The sequence below is a fragment of the Triticum dicoccoides genome, chromosome 7B (assembly GCF_002162155.2).
Source record: "Triticum dicoccoides isolate Atlit2015 ecotype Zavitan chromosome 7B, WEW_v2.0, whole genome shotgun sequence".
NCBI lineage: Eukaryota > Viridiplantae > Streptophyta > Magnoliopsida > Poales > Poaceae > Triticum > Triticum dicoccoides.
Window position 1 is genome coordinate 242,011,569 of NC_041393.1, and position 22,961 is coordinate 242,034,529.

At 44.3% G+C, this 22,961-nt stretch overlaps 1 pseudogene; it reads left to right on the top strand.

Annotated features, from left to right (window-relative positions):
• The first annotated feature begins 781 nt into the window (after positions 1 to 781).
• Positions 782 to 2,313, top strand: LOC119338847 (annotated as a pseudogene).
• The last annotated feature ends 20,648 nt before the right edge of the window (positions 2,314 to 22,961 follow it).

Sequence of the window (22,961 nt, forward strand, 5' to 3'; positions counted from 1 at the left end):
TGCTTCCCGCGAAAGCAAATCTATGTCTCTCACGAAAAGCATTTTTTTCCTCTTTCAAGAAGCACAGTTGTGCCCCCCTGAAGCAAACGTGCGTCTCCACAAGAAGCAAAACTTGGGTCTTTCGTGAAAGCAAAAAAAGGAAATCTTTCTTTCTTTCCTAGAGGGACAGTGTCTCGCTGAAGGAAATATGTGACTCTCTTGGAAGAAAAAAAAATGTTGTTTTTCCTTTTCCGAGAAGCATATATGTTTTTTCTCTTTTGAGAGGCACAACTGTGACTCTCACGAAAGCAAACATGTACCTCTCGTGGTAGCAAAAAGGAAACTCGTGTTTTTAGTATAACTTTTTTTTGAATTCTTTTCTCTCCAAAATCTCAGGAAAACGTGGCGAAAACCGAAAAGCAAAAAAAAACAAAAAGGATGTCTAAACCCCGATCAAAACAAAATTATAAAAGAACGCCCAAAATATGACATGTGGCATTGGCTGAGAGGACGGGAAGCGACACGCTGTCAGCCCAGCCCTGAGTTAGTTGCTCTCACGATTCTTTTGTTCTGCGACCGTAACCAAGCCACCTTCCTACGCCGACTGGAATCCGATCGCAACTCTACCAAGCCCCGATCCCATATATATAGCCGGGGCCGCAGCCTCCCGAAACGCCTTAACGCGAACCAAGCCTGAGCAACTCGTACCGTCGTACGCACTCTCGCCATCAATTCATAGCTCTCGATCATCGACTGTCGACGACCTACGAAGACAAGCTACAAGGGCGACACATACGCGACCATGGCGGGCGGCAGCAAGGCCGCGGCCGCTGTAGCCGTGGTCTTGGCCTTCCTACTCTTCGTCGTCGCCTCGTCAGCAGCCGCCGCCGCACCCGACATGTCCATCGTCTCGTACAACTCGGCGCACGCCGTCTGTGGGCTGGAGCGGACGGAGGCCGAGGTGCGCGCGATGTACGACCACTGGCTGGCGCGGCACGGCCGCTCGTACAATGCGCTCGGCGAGTACGACCGCCGGTTCCAGGCGTTCTGGGACAACCTCAGGCTCGTCGACGCCCACAACGCCGACGCCGACGCCCACGGGTTCCGCCTCGGGATGAACCGCTTCGCCGACCTCACCAACGACGAATTCCGCGCCGTCTAGCTCGGCGCCATCCCAAGCGGCCAAGGCCACCACGCCGTCGGCGAGAGGTATCTCCACGACGGCGCCGAGGCGCTGCCGGAGTCCGTGGACTGGAGGGAGAAGGGCGCCGTTGCCCCCGTGAAGAACCAGGGCCAGTGCGGCAGCTGCTGGGCGTTCTCGGCGGTCGGCGCGGTGGAAGGCATCAACAAGATCGTCACCGGCGACCTGGTGACGCTGTCGGAGCAGGAGCTGGTGGAGTGCGCGAGGAACGGGCAGAACAGCGGGTGTAACGGCGGGATGATGGAGGACGCGTTCGACTTCATCGCCCGGAACGGCGGCATCGACACGGAGGAGGACTACCCCTACACTGCCAAGGACGGCAGGTGCGACCTCGCCAAGAGGAGCCGCACGGTGGTGTCCATCGACGGCTTCGAGTCGGTGCCGGAGAACGACGAGCTGTCGCTGAAGAAGGCGGTGGCGCACCAGCCCGTGAGCGTGGGCATCGAGGCCGGCGGCCCCGAGTTCCAGCTGTACGAGTCGGGGGTGTTCACCGGCAGGTGCGGCACGGAGCTGGACCACGGCGTGGTGGCGGTGGGGTACGGCACCGACAATGACTGGGGCGAGGGCGGCTACATCCGGATGGAGCGCAACGTCACCGCGCGCACCGGCAAGTGCGGCATCGCCATGATGGCGTCCTACCCCGTCAAGAACGGGCCCAACCCGTCACCCAAGCCGCCAAACCCGCCGAAGCCGAAGCCGGTGGCCTGCGACCGCCACAGCAAGTGCCCGGCGGGGAGCACATGCTGCTGCACCCACGGGCGTCAGGAAGACGTGCTTCGTCTGGGGATGCTGCCCTGCCAAGGGCGCCATCTGCTGCAAGGACGGCCCCACCTGCTGCCCGTCCGACTACCCCGTCTGCAACGCCGAGAACCGCACTTGCTCGAAGGTACACAACAACCACTATCCAATCTCCAATCTATTCTCTCGATGTGTTGATTTCTGGGACTAATTTGCATTGCACGAATTCGTTGAGTTTGTGCTGATATTTTTGCATGGATGTTTTTGGTTTTGTTTGACAGAGCAAGAACAGCCCGTACACCGTGGAGGCGCTCATCCGTACTCCGGCCAGGCGAAGCAGGACAACGACGCTTACACAACTGGCCGATTCAGTGTTCTCCGAATTGGACGTCTAGCCTCTGGGTCTTTTCTTATTATTTTTTAGCCCATGGCTACAATAGTATTAGGACTATTTGAAATTTGTATCCGCAGGAATATGTACATACAAGATACCAGAATTTCCACATTGTTGAAGATCAGACATTCTTTGTATCCATTATTTTCGTTTTCCTTTGCATCTCTCTGTTTCCAGCTCTATCTGTTTATGTTCTTCATTCAAATTAGTTATGATTTACATTAATGAGCTAAATACACTGGGGTGTCTCAACTAGTTTTGCATGGTCATAGTGCCTAAAGTAGCAAAATACACGAAACTGATGCTCGAACTTGTCCCATCGTGCAAATACAGTGCCTCATTCCGTATAGAGACATATGCTCTACCCACATGGCGTGACAGTGTTGCGGTGGCCCACATGTAAGTGGCTGAGAACGAGGGAGGCGCCTGGAAGCTTGCACATGAGGATTCTTTTTGCATAAAACACCTTCATTTTTTATTTAATCACGTACCAATGCCAACAGTAAAAATAAGCTGCAGAATCGATGTTGGGATCTCATGGTCACAGATTGCATCGTACGCACAGGCTATCCACCACGCCAAACTATGCACAGTGGACTTTCATGAGGTCAAATTATATATACGACCTTGCTATGCAAAAGGTAACTTTGGAGCACGGGCACATTGTGCCCCTTTTTTCTTAAGTTCAGAAAAGCGTATTTTTACATCTCAAACAAATTCCAAAATATTTCATACGTGCACACATAGAAGTGTAATATATCATGCGAATTTACATCAAAATCTATTTCTGTATGCGAGAGATAAAAAAGACAAATACATGCAAAAAAAAACAGGCTTGTTTTCTTCGCCAGATTTTCGTCATTATTGCATAGTAGTATAATATAAGAGCATCTCCAATAAATGGTCCAAATGTAAAACAACTAACTTTTGGACCGTCTGAGGCAAAAACCAGTGCTCCAACAGACGGTCCATATGCAAAAAAAAAAATGGACCGCGGCCTCCTTGTGATGTAAAATCCAACACCTCGCAGTGCAAATTTACATCACAAGGTGCATCTGGTCCAAAACCAGCCGCTGCCCGCGAACGCCCAACCGCGAATTCCTTTCCGTTCCCGCTTGCGCCCGCCCGCCGGCCCGAAGACAAGCTGGCCGGAATCCGCCGACGCGACCGCCGAAAACCACGCCGTCGGCGCCGCCACCACCCCAAATCCCCGTCGCCGCCCTCCGCCGCCGTCACCTCCCTCGTCGGTAGCCGGCTCGCAGCCGCCCGGAGGCCGCCGAATTGGGAGGCATCCGGCGCGGGATTCGGAGCCTCCGGCGGTCCGGCTGCCGCGATAGGCCTTCGGCGGGTCTAAGGTTGCCGATGACCTCGTCCCCGTCGGTCGTGAGCCTGTTCATGGCCGTTGCGCCGGCCGGACGACCGCCGCACGGCGCCCTTCGCCCGGCTGCCGAAGTACTGTTCGCCGCCCGCCGAGCTCCTCTTGGCCGGCCTCGAAGCTCTTTTCTTATCACCGCCGTCGTCCGGAGGAGCCGACCGCAGCCGTGAGCAGCAGCCAATCCAACCGGCGGCCATCTTCTTCCACCGCACGCACTAGGTGTTCGACGGAATCCCCCAAGGTAAAAAAATGATGAAACTTGATGATTTAACTTGGGATTGGATAGTATGTTTGACGGTGGTTGTGTGCAATGTAGATGAGGTTGGTTGACTCCTCTTTCATGGATGAATCATCGTCGGACGAGGAATTTGATTTGCATGAAGAAGAGGAGGTTGCTATGCTAGTAGCCATGCACAAGAGGAAGAAACCGAAGCACGGTGGTTCCGTTTATGGTCGTGCGTTCATTCGGAGAGAACAGATTGATGCGCACAAACGGTTGGTGCGAAACTACTTTGCATCACCACCTGTTTTTCTGGAGAATTACTTTCGACGCCGTTTCAGAATGTCGAAAGACTTGTTCTTCCGTATTTGCAATTCCGTGAAGCAGCATAATCCAGTCTTCGAGCAAAGAAGGAACTGTGCCGGCTTGCTTGGCCATAGCATTGAGCAGAAGGTCACTGCCGCTTTGCGCATGATGGCATATGGTGTTCCGGCAGATTACATTGATGACAACTTGGCGATGGCAGAGAGCACTTCTATCTTCTATGTCAAGCAATTCGCAATAGCTATGGTAGAAGTGTTCGGTCCACAGTACTTGAGAGCACACAATGCTCAGGACACTCAGAGGCTTTTGGAGATGAACAAAGCTCGAGGGTTTCCAGGTATGCTCGAGTCTGTGGATTGCATGCATTGGAAATGGAAGAACTATCCAAAAGCATGGCATGGACAATTCAAGGGTTGTGGGAAGGATGCCACTATCATTCTTGAGGCAGTTGCTGATCATGAAACATGGATTTGGCATGCATATTTTGGTATGCCCGGTTCTTGCAACGATATCAACATGCTCGACCGGTCACCTCTCTTTGCCAACTTAGCAAATGGAGAAGCACCACCAGTGACCTTCGAAGCAAATGGCCGCACCTACAACTATGGGTACTATCTTGCAGATGGGATCTACCCGAGGTGGAGTACATTCGTCAAGCCGGTTGCAAAACCTGAAGGTAAAAAAGAACTTGTCTTTCATAATGCATAAGCGGAGGCTAGAAGAGATGTTGAGAGGGCATTTGGGAATTTGCAATCCCAATTTGCTATTGTGCGAGGACCATCTAGATTTTGGGATCAAAAGATCCTTTGGTACATCATGACCGCTTGCGTGATCATGCATAACATGATCATTTTTTCTGGAGGAAGACGAAGTGAGTGGGTGCTGGAATAAGTGGAGGGGGGTCCACGTGGGGCCCACGAGGCAGGGGCGTGCCCTGTGTCCTCGTGGCCAAATGGTGGGCCCCCCTGGTGTGTTCTGAATGCCAGAAATTCTTAAATATTCTACAAAAAACCATACTTCATTTTCAGGGCATTTGGAGAACTTTTGTTTTGGGGTGTTTTTTATTGCATGGATAATTCAGAAAACAGATAGAAAAATACTATTTTTGATTTATTTATTCTAAATAACAGAAAGTAAAAGGAGGGTACAGAGAGTTGTGCTTTCTAACTTCATCCATCTCATGCTCATCAAAAGGAATCCACTAACAAGGTCGATCAAGTCTTGTTAACAAACTTCTTCCGAATAACATGAAACCGGAGAATTTTTGAATAACACTAGGTTACCTCAACGGGGATATGCATGTCCCAACAATAAGAATATCATATTTATTTTTGACTGTAGAAATAAGGAATTCAAAACCCCCCATAGTAATTGTTGAAATTTTTCCAATAGAATTTATACTATGAATTTGAGGTTGTTTCCTTGGAAAGTGTACTGTATGCTCATTGCCATTAACATGAAAAGTGACATTGCCTTTGTTGCAATCAATAACAGCTTCTGCAGTATTCAAAAAGGGTCTACCAAGGATAATCGACATACTATCATCCTCGGGAATATCAAGAATAACAAAGTCCGTTAAAATAGTAACGTTTGCAACCACAACAGGCACATCCTCACAAATAACAACAGGTATAGCAGTTGATTTATCAGCCATTTGCAAAGAGATTTCAGTAGGTGTCAAATTATTCAAATCAAGTCTAAGATGTAAAGAGAGAGAGACATAACACTAACACCGGCTCCAAGATCACATAAAGCAATTTTAACATAGTTTCTTTTAATGGAGCATGGTATAGTTGGTACTCCTGGATCTCCAAGTTTCTTTGGTATTCCACCCTTAAAAGTATAATTGGCAAGCATGGTGGAAATTTCAGCTTCTGGTATCTTTCTTTTATTTGTAATAATATCTTTCATGTACTTAGCATAAGGGTTTATTTTAAGCATATCAGTCAAACACATACGCAAAAATATAGGTCTAATCATCTCAGCAAAGCGCTCAAAATCCACATCATCCTTTTTCTTGGATGGCTTAGGAGGAAACGGCATGGGTTTCTGAACCCATGGTTCTCTTTCTTTATCGTGCTTCCTAGCAACGAAGTCTCTCTTATCATAACGTTGATTCCTTGATTGTGAGTTATCAATATCAACAGTAGGTTCAATCTCTACATCATTGTTATTACTCGGTTGAGCATCAACATGAACATCATCATTAACATTATCGCTAGGTTCATGTTCATTACTGCTATGTCTTGAGCTTGTGTTGGTTTTCCTTGAAGAGGAAAGGGTGATGTAGCAATAGTAGCGTAAGTATTTCCCTCAGTTTTTGAGAACCAAGGTATCAATCCAGTAGGAGGCTCCTTAGAAGTCCCACGCACCTACACAAACAAACAAGAACTCACAACCAACGGAATAAAGGGGTTGTCAATCCCTTCAAGGCCACTTGCGAAAGTGAGATCTGATAGAGATAATATGATAAGAGAAATATTTTTTTGGTATTTTATGATATAGATTGGAAAAGTAAACATGCAAATAAAAGTAGATTGAAAGCTTATATGATAAGAGATAGACCCGGGGGCCATAGGTTTCACTAGTGGCTTCTCTCAAGATAGCATAAGTATTACGGTGGGTGAACAAATTACTGTCGAGCAATTGATAGAAAAGCGAATAATTATGAGATTATCTAGGCATGATCATGTATATAGGCATCACATCCGTGACAAGTAGACCGACTCCTGCCTGCATCTACTACTATTACTCCACACATTGATCGCTATCCAGCATGCATCTAGAGTATTAAGTTCATACGAACAGAGTAACGCATTAAGAAAGATGACATGATGTAGAGGGATAAACTCATGCAATATGATATAAACCCCATCTTTTTATCCTCGATGGCAACAATAAAATACGTGCCTTGCTGCCCCTGCTGTCACCGGGAAAGGACACCGCAAGATTGAACCCAAAGCTAAGCACTTCTCCCATTACAAGAAAGATCAATCTAGTAGGCTAAACCAAACTGATAATTCGAAGAGACTTGCAAAGATAACTTAATCACACATAAAAGAATTTAGAGGAGATTCAAATATTTCTCATAGATAAACTTGATCATAAACCCACAATTCATCGGATCTCGACAAACACACCGCAAAAAGAGTTACATCAAATATATCTCCAAGAAGATCAAGGAGAACTTTGTATTGAGATTCAAAGAGAGAGAAGAAGCCATCTAGCTAATAACTATGGACCCAAAGGTCTGTGGTAAACTACTCACAACTCATCGGAAGGGCCTTGGAGATGATGTAGAGGCCCTCCGTGATCGATTCCCCCTCCGACGAAGCACCGACGAAGGCTCCAAGAAGGGATCTCGCGGATACATAAGGTTACAGCGGTGGAAATAGTTTTTCGTGGTCGCTTCTGATGTTTTCGGGGTACATGGGTATATATAGGAGGAAGAAGTAGGTCAGTGGATGCCCGAGGGGCCCACGAGGGTGGGGGGCGCGCCCAACCCTCGTGGCTGCCTGGGTTGTTTCTTGACTTCCACTCCAAGTCGTTTGGATCACGCTTGTTCCAAAAAAGATTGCTCCCGAAGGTTTCATTCCGTTTGGACTTCGTTTGATATTCCTTTTCTTCAAAACACTGAAATAGGCACAAAAAACAGCAATTTGGGTTGGGCCTCCGGTTAATAGGTTAGTCCCAAAAATGATATAAAAGTGTAAAGAAAGCCCATAAACATCCAAAACGGGTAATATAACAGCATGGAGCAATAAAAAATTATAGATACGTTGGAGACGTATCAAGCATCCCCAAGCTTAATTCCTGCTCGTCCTCGAGTAGGTAAATGATAAAAATAGAATTTTTGATGTGGAATGCTACCTAGCAATTCTCAATGTAATTTTCTTTATTGTGGCATGAATGTTCAGATCCAAATGATTCAAAATAAAAGTTCATATTGACATAAGAAATAGTAATACTTCAAGCATACTAATCAAAGCAATCATGTCTTCTCAAAATAACATGGCCAAAGAAAGTTATCCCTACAAAATCATATAGTCTGGCCGTTGCTCTATCTTCATCACACAAAGTATTTAATCATGCACAACCCTGATGACAAGCCAAGCAATTGTTTCATGCTTTAGTAATCTCAAACTTTTTCAACTTTCACGCAATACAAGAGCGTGAGCCATGGACATAACACTATATGTGGAATAGAATGGTGGTTGTGGAGAAGACAAAAAGGAGAAGATAGTCTCACATCAACTAGTCATATCAACGGGCTATGGAGATGCCCATTAATCGATATCAATGCGAGTGAGTAGGGATTGCCATGCAACGGATGCACTAGAGCTATAAATGTATGAAAGCTTAATAAAATAAACTAAGTGGGTGTGCATCCAACTCGCTTGCTAACGAAGACCTAGGGCACTTTGAGGAAGCCCATCATTGGAATATACAAGCCAAGTTCTATAATGGAAAAATTTCCATTAGTAAATGAAAGTGACAACATAGGAGACTCTCTATCATGAAGATCATGGTGCTACTTTGAAGCACAAGTGTGGTAAAAAGGATAGTAGCATTGTCCCTTCTCTCTTTTTCTCTCATTTCATTTTTTTTCTTTTTTTCTTTTTTTTCTTTTTGGGCCTTTCCCTTTTTTTTCTTGGCCTTCTCTCTCTTTTTATAAAGTCCGAAGTCTCATCCTGACTTGTGGGGGAATCATAGTCTCCATCATCCTTTCCTCACTAGGACAATGCTCTAATAATGAAGATCATCACACTTTTATTTACTTACAACTCAAGATTACAACTCAATAATTAAAACAAGATATGACTCTATATGAATGCCTCCGGCGGTGTACCGGGATATGCAATGAATCAAGAGTGACCTGTATGAAAATTATGAAGGTGGCCTTGCCACAAATACGATGTCAACTACATGATCATGCAAAGAGCAATATGACAATGACGATGCGTGTCATAATAAACGGAACGGTGGAAAGTTGCATGGCAATATATCTCGGAATGACTATGGAAATTCCATAATAGGTAGGTATGGTCGTTGTTTTGAGGAAGGTATATGGTGGGTGTATGGTACCGGCGAAAGTTGTGCGGCACAAGAGAGGCTAGCAATGGTGGAAGGGTGAGAGTGCGTATAATCCATGGACTCAACATTAGTCATAAACAACTCATATACTTATTGCAAAAATCCACAAGTCATCAAAAACAAAGTACTACGCGCATGCTCCTAGAGGGATAGAATGGTAGGAAAAGACCATTGCTCATCCCCGACCGCCGCTCATAAGGAAGACAATCAATAAATAAAATTGTGCTCCAACTTCATCACAAAGCGGTTCACCATACGCGCATGCTATGGGAATCACAAACTTCAACACAAGTATTCTTTAAATTCATAATTACCCAACTAGCATGACTCTAATATCACCATCCTAATATCTCAAAACAATTATCAAGCATCAAATTGATCATAGCATCCAATTCACTTTCTATGATAGTTTTTATTATACCCAACTTGGATGCCCATCATTCTAGGACCAATTTTATAACCATAGAAAATACCATGCTATTCTAAGAGACTCTCAAATAATATAAGTGTAGGATGAGAGATCAACAATTTCTTCAAAATTAAGCCACCGCCGTGCTCTAAAAGATATAAGTGAAGCACTAGAGCAAAAATTATCTAGCTCAAAAGATATAAGTGTTGGAAATATGCCCTAGAGGCAATAATAAAAGCATTATTATTATTATATTTCCTTGTTCATGATAATTGTCTTTATTCATGCTATAATTGTGTTATCCGGAAATCGTAATACATGTGTGAATAACAGACACCAACATGTCCCTAGTGAGCCTCTAGTTGACTAGCTCGTTGATCAACAGATAGTCATGGTTTCCTGAATATGGACACTGGATGTCATTGATAACGAGATCACATCATTGGGAGAATGATGTGATGGACAAGACCCAATCCTAAACATAGCGCAAGATCATATAGTTCGTTTGCTAGAGTTTTCCAATGTCAAAGTATCTTTTCCTTAGACCATGAGATCATGTAACTCCCGGATACCGTAGGAGTGCTTTGGGTATGCCAAACGTCACAACGTAACTGGGTGACTATAAAGGTAGACTACGGGTATCTCCGAAAGTGTCTGTTGGGTGACATGGATCAAGACTGGAATTTGTCACTCCGTATGACGGAGAGGTATCACTGGGCCCACTCGGTAATGCATCATCATAATGAGCTCAGAGTGACCAAGTGTCTGGTCACGGGATCATGCATTACGGCACGAGTAAAGTGACTTGCCGGTAACGAGATTGAACAAGGTATTGGGATACCGACGATTGAATCTCGGGGAAGTAACATATCGATAGACAAAGGGAATAGCGTACGGGATTGATTAAATCCTCGACATCGTGGTTCATCCGATGAGATCATCGTGGAGCATGTGGGAGCCAACATGGGTATCCAGATCCCGCTGTTGGTTATTGACCGGAGAGTCGTCTCGGTCATGTCTGCTTGTCTCCCGAACCCGTAGGGTCTACACACTTAAGGTTCGGTGACGCTAGGGTTATGAAGATATGTATATGCAGAAACCCGAATGTTGTTCGGAGTCTCGGATGAGATCCCGGACGTCACGAGGAGTTCCGGAATGGTCCGGAGGTAAAGAATTATATATAGGAAGTGCTATTTCGGGCATCGGGACAAGTTTCGGGGTTATCGGTATTGTACCGGGACCACCGGAAGGGTCCCGGGGGTCCACCGGGTGGGGCCACCTGTCCCGGGGGGCCACATGGGCTGTAGGGGGTGCTCCTTGGCCTAGATGGGCCAAGGGCACCAGCCCCTATAGGCCCATGCGCCTAGGGTTTCCACCATGGAAGAGTCCATGTGGTGGAAGGCACCCCTAGGTGCCTTGGGGGGGAGGGAAACCTCCCCTTGGCCGCCGCCCCCCCCTAGTAGATCTCATCTACTAGGGCCGGCGCCCCCCTGGCACCCCTATATATAGTGGGGGGAAGAGGAGGGATTTCAGACCAGCCCCTGGCGCCTCCATCTCCCCCCGTTACGTCTCTCCCTCGTAGTCTCGGCGAAGCCCTGCTGCTGTGACGCCCTGCATCCACCACCACGCCGTCGTGCTGCTGGATCTTCATCAACCTCTCCTTCCCCCTTGCTGGATCAAGAAGGAGGAGACGTCTCCCGTCCCGTACGTGTGTTGAACGCGGAGGTGCCGTCCGTTCGGCGCTGGTCATCGGTGATTTGAATCACGTCGAGTACGACTACATCATCACCGTTCTTTTGAACGCTTCCGTGCGCGATCTACAAAGGTATGTAGATGCATCTAATCACTCGTTGCTAGATGAACTCCTAGATGATCTTGGTGAAACGAGTAGGAAATTTTTTGTTTTCTGCAACGTTCCCCAACAGTGGCATCATGAGCTAGGTCTATGCGTAGTTCTTCTTGCGCGAGTAGAACACAATTTGTTGTGGGCGTAGATTTGTCAACTTTCTTGCCGTTACTAGTCCTTTCTTGCTTCAGCGGTATTGTGGGATGAAGCGGCCCGGACCAACCTTACACGTACGCTTACGTGAGACCGGTTCCACCGACTAACATGCACTAGTTGCATAAGGTGGCTGGCGGGTGTCTGTCTCTCTCACTTTAGTTGGAGCGGAATCGATGAACAGGGTCCTTATGAAGGGTAAATAGAAGTTGACAAATCACGTTGTGGCTTTAACGTAGGTAAGAAAATGTTCTTGCTAGAACCCTAATTCAGCCACGTAAAACTTGCAACAACAATTAGAGGACGTCTAACTTGTTTTTGCAGCAAGTGGTTTGTGATATGATATGGCCAAAGTTGTGATGAATGATGAATGATCTATATGTGATGTATGAGATGTTCATGCTATTGTAATAGGATTCACGACTTGCATGTCGATGAGTATGACAACCGGCAGGAGCCATAGGAGTTGTCTTTATTCTTTTTATGACCTGCTTGTCATCGAGAAACGCCATGTAAATTACTTTACTTTATTGCTAAACGCGTTAGCCATAGTAGTAGAAGTAATAGTTGGCGAGAAACTTCATGGAGACACGATGATGGAGATCATGGTGTCAAGCCGGTGACAAGATGATCATGGAGCCCCAAGATGGAGATCAAAGGAGCTATGTGATATTGGCCATATCATGTCACGTTTATTATTTGATTGCATGTGATGTTTATCATGTTTTGCATCTTGTTTACTTAGAACGACGGTAGTAAATAAGATGATCCCTCACAATAAATTCAAGAAGTGTTCCCCCTAACTGTGCACCGTTGCGATAGTTCGCTGTTTCAAAACACCACGTGATGATCGGGTGTTTTATTCAGACGTTCACATACAACGGGTGTAAGACAGATTTACACATGCAAACACTTAGGTTAACTTGACGAGCCTAGCATGTACAGACATGGCCTTGGAACACAGAAGACCGAAAGGTCGAGCATGAGTCGTATAGAAGATACGATCAACATGAAGATGTTCGCCGACGTTGACTAGTCCGTCTCACGTGATGATCGGACACGGTCTAGTTAAACTCGGATCATGTAATACTTAGATGACTGGAGGGATGTCTAATCTAAGTGGGAGTTCATTAATAATTTGATTAGTTGAACTTAATTATTATGAACTTAGTCTAAATATTTTACAATATGTCTTGTAGATTAAATGGCCAACGTAGTCCTCAACTTCAACGCGTTCCTAGAGAAAACCAAGCTGAAAGACGATGGCAGCAACTATACGGACTGGGTCCGGAACTTGAGGATCATCCTCATAGCTGCCAAGAAAGATTATGTCCTACAAGCACCGCTTGGTGACGCACCCGTTCTCCCTGCAGAACAAGATGTTATGAACGCTTGGCAGGCACGTTCCGATGACTACTCCCTCGTTCAGTGCGGCATGCTTTACAGCCTAGAGCCGGGGCTCCAAAAGCGTTTTGAGAGACATGGAGCATATGAGATGTTCGAAGAGCTGAAAATGGTTTTCCAAGCTCATGCCCGGGTCGAGAGATATGAAGTCTCCGACAAATTCTTCAGCTGTAAGATGGAGGAAAACAGTTCTGTCAGTGAGCACATACTCACTATGTTTGGGTTGCATAACCGCTTGACTTAGCTGGGAGTTAATCTCCCGGATGATGCGGTCATTGACAGAATCCTCCAGTCGCTTCCACCAAGCTACAAGAGCTTTGTGATGAACTTCAATATGCAGGGGATGGAAAAGACCATTCCTGAAGTATTTGCTATGCTGAAATCAGCAGAGGTAGAAGTCAGGAAGGAACATCAAGTGTTGATGGTCAATAAAACCACTAAGTTCAAGAAAGGCAAGGGTAAAAAGAACTTCAAGAAGGACGGCAAGGAGGTTGCCGCGCCCGGCAAGCAAGCTGCCGGGAAGAAGCCAAAGAATGGACCCAAGCCCGAGACTGAGTGCTTTTATTGCAAGGGAAGCGGTCACTGGAAGCGGAACTGCCCTAAGTACTTAGCGGATAAGAAGGCCGGCAAAACAAAAGGTATATGTGATATACATGTAATTGATGTGTACCTTACTAGTGCCCGTAGTAGCTCCTGGGTATTTGATACCGGTGCAGTTGCTCACATTTGTAACTCAAAGCAGGGGCTGCGGAATAAGCGGAAACTGGCAAAGGACGAGGTGACGATGCGCATCGGGAATGGTTCAAAGGTCAATGTGGTCGCCGTCGGCACGCTACCTCTGCATCTCCCTTCGGGATTAGTTTTAAACCTTAATAATTGTTATTTAGTGCCAGCTTTGAGCATGAACATTGTATCGGGATCTCGTTTAATTCGAGATGGCTACTCTTTTAAATCTGAGAATAATGGTTGTTCCATTTTTATGAGAGATATGTTTTATGGTCATGCTCCTATGGTGAATGGTTTATTCTTTATGAATCTCGAACGTGATGCTACACATGTTCATAATGTGAGTACCAAAAGAAGTAAGGTTGATAATGATAGTCCTACATACCTGTGGCACTGCCGCCTTGGTCACATAGGTGTCAAACGCATGAAGAAGCTCCATGCTGATGGACTTTTAGAGTCTTTTGATTATGAATCATTTGACACATGCGAACCATGCCTTATGGGTAAAATGACCAAGACTCCGTTCTCAGGAACAATGGAGCGAGCAACCGACTTATTGGAAATCATACATACTGATGTGTGCGGTCCGATGAGTGTTGAGGCTCGCGGTGGCTATCGTTATGTTCTCACCCTCACTGATGATTTAAGTAGGTATGGGTATATCTACTTAATGAAACACAAGTCTGAAACCTTTGAAAAGTTCAAGGAATTTCAGAGTGAGGTTGAAAATCAACGTGACAGGAAAATCAAGTTTCTACGATCAGATCGTGGAGGAGAATACTTGAGTCACGAATTTGGCACACACTTAAGAAAATGTGGAATAGTTTCACAACTCACGCCGCCTGGAACACCTCAGCGTAATGGTGTGTCCGAACGTCGTAATCGCACTCTATTAGATATGGTGCGATCTATGATGTCTATTACCGATTTACCGCTATCCTTTTGGGGCTATGCTTTAGAGACTGCCGCGTTCACTTTAAATAGGGCTCTATCGAAATCCGTTGAGATGACACCGTATGAATTATGGTTTGGGAAGAAACCTAAGCTGTCGTTTCTAAAAGTTTGGGGATGCGATGCTTATGTCAAGAAACTTCAACGTGAAAAGCTCGAACCCAAGTCGGAAAAATGCGTCTTCATAGGATACCCAAAAGAAACTATTGGGTACACCTTCTACCTCAGATCCGAAGGCAAGATCTTTGTTGCCAAGAATGGGTCCTTTCTGGAGAAAGAGTTTCTCTCGAAAGAAGTAAGTGGGAGGAAAGTAGAGCTTGATGAAGTATTACCTCTTGAACTGGAAAATGGCGCAACTCAAGAAAATGTTCCTGAGGTGCCTGCACCGACTAGAGAGGAAGTTAATGATAATGATCAAGATACTTCTGATCAAGCCCCTACTGAAATTCGAAGGTCCACAAGGACACGTTCCGCACCAGAGTGGTACGGCAACCCTGTCTTGGAAATCATGCTGTTAGACAACGGTGAACCTTCGAACTATGAAGAAGCGATGGCGGGCCCGGATTCCGACAAATGGCTAGAAGCCATGAAATCTGAGATAGGATCCATGTATGAAAACAAAGTATGTACTTTGACTGACTTGCCCGTTGAGCGGCGAGCCATAAAAAATAAATGGATCTTTAAGAGGAAGACAGACGCGGATGGTAATGTGACCATCTATAAAGCTCGGCTTGTCGCTAAGGGTTATCGACAAGTTCAAGGGGTTGACTACGATGAGACTTTCTCACCGGTAGCGAAGCTGAAGTCCGTCCGAATCATGTTAGCAATTGCCGCATTCTATGATTACGAAATATGGCAAATGGACGTCAAAATGGCATTCCTTAATGGTTTCCTTAAGGAAGAATTGTATATGATGCAGCCGGAAGGTTTTGTCGATCCTAAGAATGCTGACAAAGTGTGCAAGCTCCAACGCTCGATTTATGGGCTGGTGCAAGCATCTCGGAGTTGGAACATTCGCTTTGATGAGATGATCAAAGCGTTTGGGTTTACACAGACTTATGGAGAAGCCTGCGTTTACAAGAAAGTGAGTGGGAGATCTGTAGCATTTCTCATATTATATGTAGATGACATACTTTTGATGGGAAATGATATAGAACTCTTGGACAGCATCAAGGCCTACTTGAATAAAAGTTTTTCAATGAAGGACCTTGGAGAAGCTGCTTATATATTAGGCATCAAAATCTATAGAGATAGATCGAGACGCCTCATAGGTCTTTCACAAAGCACATACCTTGATAAGATATTGAAGAAGTTCAATATGGATCAATCCAAGAAGGGGTTCTTGCCTGTGTTACAAGGTATGAAATTGAGCTCAGCTCAATGTCCGACTACGGCAGAAGATATAGAAGAGATGAGCGTCATCCCCTATGCCTCAGCCATAGGTTCTATTATGTATGCCATGCTGTGTACCAGACCTGATGTTAACCTTGCCGTCAGTTCGGTAGGAAGGTACCAACGTAATCCCGGCAAGGAACACTGGACAGCGGTCAAGAATATCCTGAAGTACCTGAAAAGGACTAAGGAAATGTTTCTCGTTTATGGAGGTGACGAAGAGCTCGTCGTAAAGGGTTACGTCGACGCTAGCTTCGACACAGATCTGGATGACTCTAAGTCACAAACCGGATACGTGTATATTTTGAATGGTGGGGCAGTAAGCTGGTGCAGTTGCAAGCAAAGCGTCGTGGCGGGATCTACATGTAAAGCGGAGTACATGGCAGCCTCGGAGGCAGCACATGAAGCAATATGGGTGAAGGAGTTCATCATCGACCTAGGAGTCATACCCAATGCGTCGGGGCCAATCAAGCTCTTCTGTGACAACACTGGAGCTATTGCACTTGCCAAGGAGCCCAGGTTTCACAAGAAGACAAGGCACATCAAGCGTCGCTTCAACTCCATTCGTGAAAATGTTCAAGATGGAGACATAGAGATTTGTAAAGTACATACGGACCTGAATATAGCAGATCCGTTGACTAAACCTCTCCCTAGAGCAAAACATGATCAACACCAGAATTCCATGGGTGTTCGATTCATCACAATGTAACTAGATTATTGACTCTAGTGCAAGTGGGAGACTGTTGGAAATATGCCCTAGAGGCAATAATAAAAGCATTATTATTATATTTCCTTGTTCATGATAATTGTCTTTATTCATGCTATAATTGTGTTATCCGGAAATTGTAATACATGTGTGAATAACAGACACCAACATGTCCCTAGTGAGCCTCTAGTTGACTAGCTCGTTGATCAACAGATAGTCATGGTTTCCTAACTATGGACACTGGATGTCATTGATAACGAGATCACATCATTGGGAGAATGATGTGATGGACAAGACCCAATCCTAAACATAGCACAAGATCGTATAGTTCGTTTGCTAGAGTTTTCCAATGTCAAAGTATCTTTTCCTTAGACCATGAGATCGTGTAACTCCCGGATACCGTAGGAGTGCTTTGGGTATGCCAAACGTCACAACGTAACTGGGTGACTATAAAGGTAGACTACGGGTATCTCCGAAAGTGTCTGTTGGTTGACATGGATCAAGACTGGGATTTGTCACTCCGTATGACGGAGAGGTATCACTGGGCCCACTTGGTAATGCATCATCATAATGAGCTCAGAGTGACCAAGTGTCTGGTCACAGGATTATGCATTACGGTACGAGTAAAGTGACTTGCCGGTAACGAGATTGAATGAGGTATTGGGATACCGACGATCGAATCTCGGGCAAGTAACATATCGATAGACAAAGGGAATAGCGTACGGGATTGATTAAATCCTCGACATCGTGGTTCATCCGATGAGATCATCGTGGAGCATGTGGGAGCCAACATGGGTATCCAGATCCCGCTGTTGGTTATTGACCGGAGAGTCGTCTCGGTCATGTCTGCTTGTCTCCCGAACCCGTAGGGTCTACACACTTAAGGTTCGGTGACGCTAGGGTTATGAAGATATGTATATGCAGAAACCCGAATGTTGTTTGGAGTCCCGGATGAGATCCCGGACGTCACGAGGAGTTCCGGAATGGTCCGGAGGTAAAGAATTATATATAGGAAGTGCTATTTCGGGCATCGGGACAAGTTTCGGGGTTATCGGTATTGTACCGGGACCACTGGAAGGGTCCCGGGGGTCCACCGGGTGGGGCCACCTGTCCCGGGGGGCCACATGGGCTGTAGGGGGTCCGCCTTGGCCTAGATGGGCCAAGGGCACCAGCCCCTATAGGCCCATGCGCCTAGGGTTTCCACCATGGAAGAGTCCATGTGGTGGAAGGCACCCCTAGGTGCCTTGGGGGGAGGGAAACCTCCCCTTGGCCGCCGCGCCCCCTAGTAGATCTCATCTACTAGGGCCGGCGCCCCCCTGGCACCCCTATATATAGTGGGGGGAAGAGGAGGGATTTCAGACCAGCCCCTGGCGCCTCCATCTCCCCCCGTTACGTCTCTCCCTCGTAGTCTCGGCGAAGCCCTGCTGCTGTGACGCCCTGCATCCACCACCACGCCGTCGTGCTGCTGGATCTTCATCAACCTCTCCTTCCCCCTTGCTGGATCAAGAAGGAGGAGACGTCTCCCGTCCCGTACGTGTGTTGAACGCGGAGGTGCCGTCCGTTCGGCGCTGGTCATCGGTGATTTGAATCACGTCGAGTACGACTACATCATCACCGTTCTTTTGAACGCTTCCATGCACGATCTACAAAGTTATGTAGATGCATCTAATCACTCGTTGCTAGATGAACTCCTAGATGATCTTGGTGAAACGAGTAGGAAAATTTTTGTTTTCTGCAACGTTCCCCAACAATAAGTGAAGCACATAGAGTATTCTAATAAATTCTAATCAAGTGGGATTCTCCAAAAGGTGTGTACAGCAAGTATGATTGTGGTAAACTAAAAAGCAAAGACTAATATCATACAAGACGCTCCAAGCAAAACACATATCATGTGGCGAATAAAAATATAGCTCCAAGTAGAGTTACCGATAGACAAAGACGAAAGAGGGGATGCCTTCCGGGGCATCCCCAAGATTAGGCTTTTGGTTATCCTTGAATATCTTGGGGTGCCATGGGCATCCCCAAGAATAGTCTCTTGCCACTCCTTATTCCATAGTCCATCAAATCTTTACCCAGAACTTGAAAACTTCACAACACAAAACTCAACATGAAATCTCATAAGCTCCGTTAGTACAAGAAAGAAAAACCACCACATAAGTTACTGTAATGAACTAATTCTTTATTTATATTGGTGTTAAACCTACTGTATTCCAACTTCTCTATGGTTCATACCCCTACATACTAGCCATAGATGCATCAAAATAAGCAAACAACACACGAAAAGCAGAATCTGACAAAAACAGAACAGTCTGTAGCAATCTGTAACTCTCGAATACTTATGGAACTCTAAAAATCCTACCAAAATAGAAAGTCCTGGGAAATTTGTCTATTGATCTACAGCAAAAATAATCAATGCAAAAGCACGTTTCTGTGAATTACTAAAATTATTTTCGTGCGCACAAAGTTTCTGTTTTTCAGCAGAATCAAATTAACTATCACCATAGGTTATCCTATAGGTTCTACTTGGCACAAACACTAATTAAAACATAAAAACACATCTAAACAGAAGGTAGATGGAAAAATTATTACTAAACAGAAGCAAAAACTAAAAAACTAAAATAAAATTGGGTTGCCTCCCAACTAGCGCTATTGTTTAATGCCCCAAGCTAGGCATAAAAGCGAGGATAGATCTAAGTAGTGCCATCTTTGGCACTCAATTCATAAGTAGCTCGCATGATAGATTCATAAGGTAATTTGACTTTCTTTCTTGGAAAGTGCTCCATGCCTTTCCTTAATGTAAATTGAAATCTAATATTCCCTTCCTTCATATCAATAATCGCACCAATCGTTCTAAGGAAAGGTCTACTAAGAATAATAGGACATGAAAGATTGCAATCTATGTCAAGAACAATAAAATCTATGGGCACAAAAGTTCCTATTTGAAATAATAAGAACATCATTGATCCTTCCCATAGGCTTTTTAATGGTGGAATCCTCAAGATGCAAATTTAAAGAACAATCATTAAGATCATGGAAACCTAGAACTTTTTCGGAATCGTGGAAACACTAGCACCCAAATCACATAAAGCATAACACTCATAATATTTAATTTTAATCTTTATAGTAGGTTCCTACTCATCATTAAGTTTTCTAGGTATAGAAACTTCCAAATTAAGTTTTTCATCATAAGATTACATCGAGGCATCAATAATATGTTTGGTAAAAGCTTTATTTTGACTATAAGCATGAGGAGAATTCACAACGGATTGCAACAAGGAAATACAATCTTCTAAAGAACAATTCTCATAATTAAATTCCTTGAAATCCAATATAGTGGGTTCAATGCTATTTAAAGTCTTGACCTCTCCAATCCCACTTTTACCAAATTTAGCATCAAGATCTAAAAACTCCGAATCGTTGGGACGCCTTTTAACTAAAGTTGACTCATCTCCAGTCCCATCATTATTAAGATTCATATTGCAAAACAAAGATTTAATAGGGGACACATCAATAACTTTTAGATCTTCATCATTATTTTCATGGAAACTAGAAGAACACGCCTTTACAAAGCAATCTTTCTTAGCACGCAATCTAGCGGTTCTTTCTTTGCACTCATCAATGAAAATTCTCATAGCTTTGAGAGACTCATTGATATCATGCTTAGGAGGAGTAGATCTAAGTTTCAAAGAATCAACATCAAGCGAAAGTCTATCAACGTTCCTAGCCAAATCATCAACTTTAAGCAATTTTTCCTCAAGCAAGGCATTAAAATTCTTTTGAGACACCATAAATTCTTTAACACTATTTTCAAAATTAGAGGGCACATTATTAAAATTACCATAAGAATTATTGTAGGAATTTTCATAATTATTAGAGGAATTACTAGGGAACAGTCTAGGATTAAAGTTTCCTCTATAAGCATTATTACCAAAATTATTCCTACCAACAAAATTCACATCCATAGATTCATTATTATTCTCAATCAAAGTAGACAAAGGCATATCATTGGGATCAATAGGAGCACTCTTAGTAGAAAACAATTTCATAAATTCATCCATCTTTCCACTCAAAACATTAATTTCTTCTATAGCATGCACTTTCTTACTAGTAGATCTTTCGGTGTGCCATTGAGAATAATTAGCCATAATATTATCAAGGAGTTTAGTAGCTTCTCCTAAGGTGATTTCCATAAAAGTGCCTCCCGCGGCCGAGTCTAAAAGATTTCTAGAAGCAAAATTCAATCCGGCATAAAAAATTTGTATGATCATCCATAAATTCAAACCATGAGTAGGGCAATTGCGAATCATTAATTTCATTCTTTCCCAAGATTGGGCAACATGCTCATGATCAAGTTGTTTAAAATTCAAAATATCATTCCTAAGAGAGATGATCTTAGCGGGAGGAAAATACTTAGAGATAAAAGCATCTTTGCACTTATTCTATGAATCAGTACTATTCTTAGGCAAAGATGAAAACCAAACTTTAGCATGATCTCTAAGGGAAAACGGAAATAACTTCAATTTAACAATATCATTATCCGTATCTTTATTCTTTTGCATCTCACAAATCAACAAAGTTGTTTAGATGGGTAGCGGCATCTTCACTAGGAAGGCCGGAGAATTGATCTTTCATAACAAGATTCAGCAAAGCAGCATTGATTTCACAAGACTCAACATCATTAAGAGGAGCAATCGGAGTACTAAGGAAATCATTATTGTTGGTATTGGAAAAGTCACATAATTTGGTACTGTGTTGCGCCATCGCGACAAGCAATCCAACACACAAGCAAACAAAAAGGCAAGCGAAAGAGAGAGGAGATTGGGAAAGAGAGGGCGAATAAAACGGCAAGGGTGAAGTGGGGGAGAGGAAAACGGGAGGCAAATGGCAAATAATGTAAGTGCGAGGGAGATGAGTTTGTGATGGGTACTTGGTATGTCTTGACTTGAGCGAAGACCTCCCCGGCAACGGTGCCAGAAATCTTTCTTGCTATGTCTTGAGCTTGTGTTGGTTTTCCTTGAAGAGGAAAGGGTGATGCAGCAATAGTAGCGTAAGTATTTCCCTCGGTTTTTGAGAACCAAGGAATCAATCCAGTAGGAGGCTCCTCAGAAGTCCCACGCACCTACACAAACAAACAAGAACTCGCAACCAACACAATGAAGGGGTTGTCAACCCCTTCAAGGCCACTTGCGAAAGTGACATCTGATAGAGATAATATGATAAGATAAATATATTTTTGGTATTTTATGATATAGATTGGAAAAGTAAAGATGAAAATAAAAGTAGATTGAAAGCTTATATGATAAGAGATAGACCCGGGGCCCACAGGTTTCACTAGTGGCTTCTCTCAAGATAGCATAAGTATTACGGTGGGTGAACAAATTACGGTCGAGCAATTGTAGAAACGCGAATAATTATGAGATTATCTAGGCATGATCATGTATATAGGCATCACGTCCATGACAAGTAGACCGACTCTTGCCTGCATCTACTACTATTACTCCACACATCGACCGCTATCCAGCATGCATCTAGAGTATTAATTTCATAAGAATAGAGTAACGCGTTAAGAAAGATGACATGATGTAGAGGGATAAACTCATGCAATATGATATAAACCCCATCTTTTTATCCTTGATGGAAACAATAAAATACGTGCCTTGTCGCCCCTGCTGTCACTGGGAAAGGACACCGCAAGATTGAACCCAAAGCTAAGCACTTCTCCCATTGCAAGAAAGATCAATCTAGTAGGCCAAACCAAACTGATAATTCGAAGAGACTTGCAAAGATAACTTAATCACACATAAAAGAATTCAGAGGAGATTCAAATATTTCTCATAGATAAACTTGATCATAAACCCACAATTCATCGGATCTCGACAAACACACTGCAAAAAGAGTTACATCGAATAGATCTCCAAGAAGATCAAGGAGAACTTTGTATTGAGATTCAAAGAGAGAGAAGAAGCCATCTAGCTAATAACTATGGACCCGAAGGTCTGTGGTAAACTACTCACAACTCATCGTAAGGGCCTTGGAGATGATGTAGAGG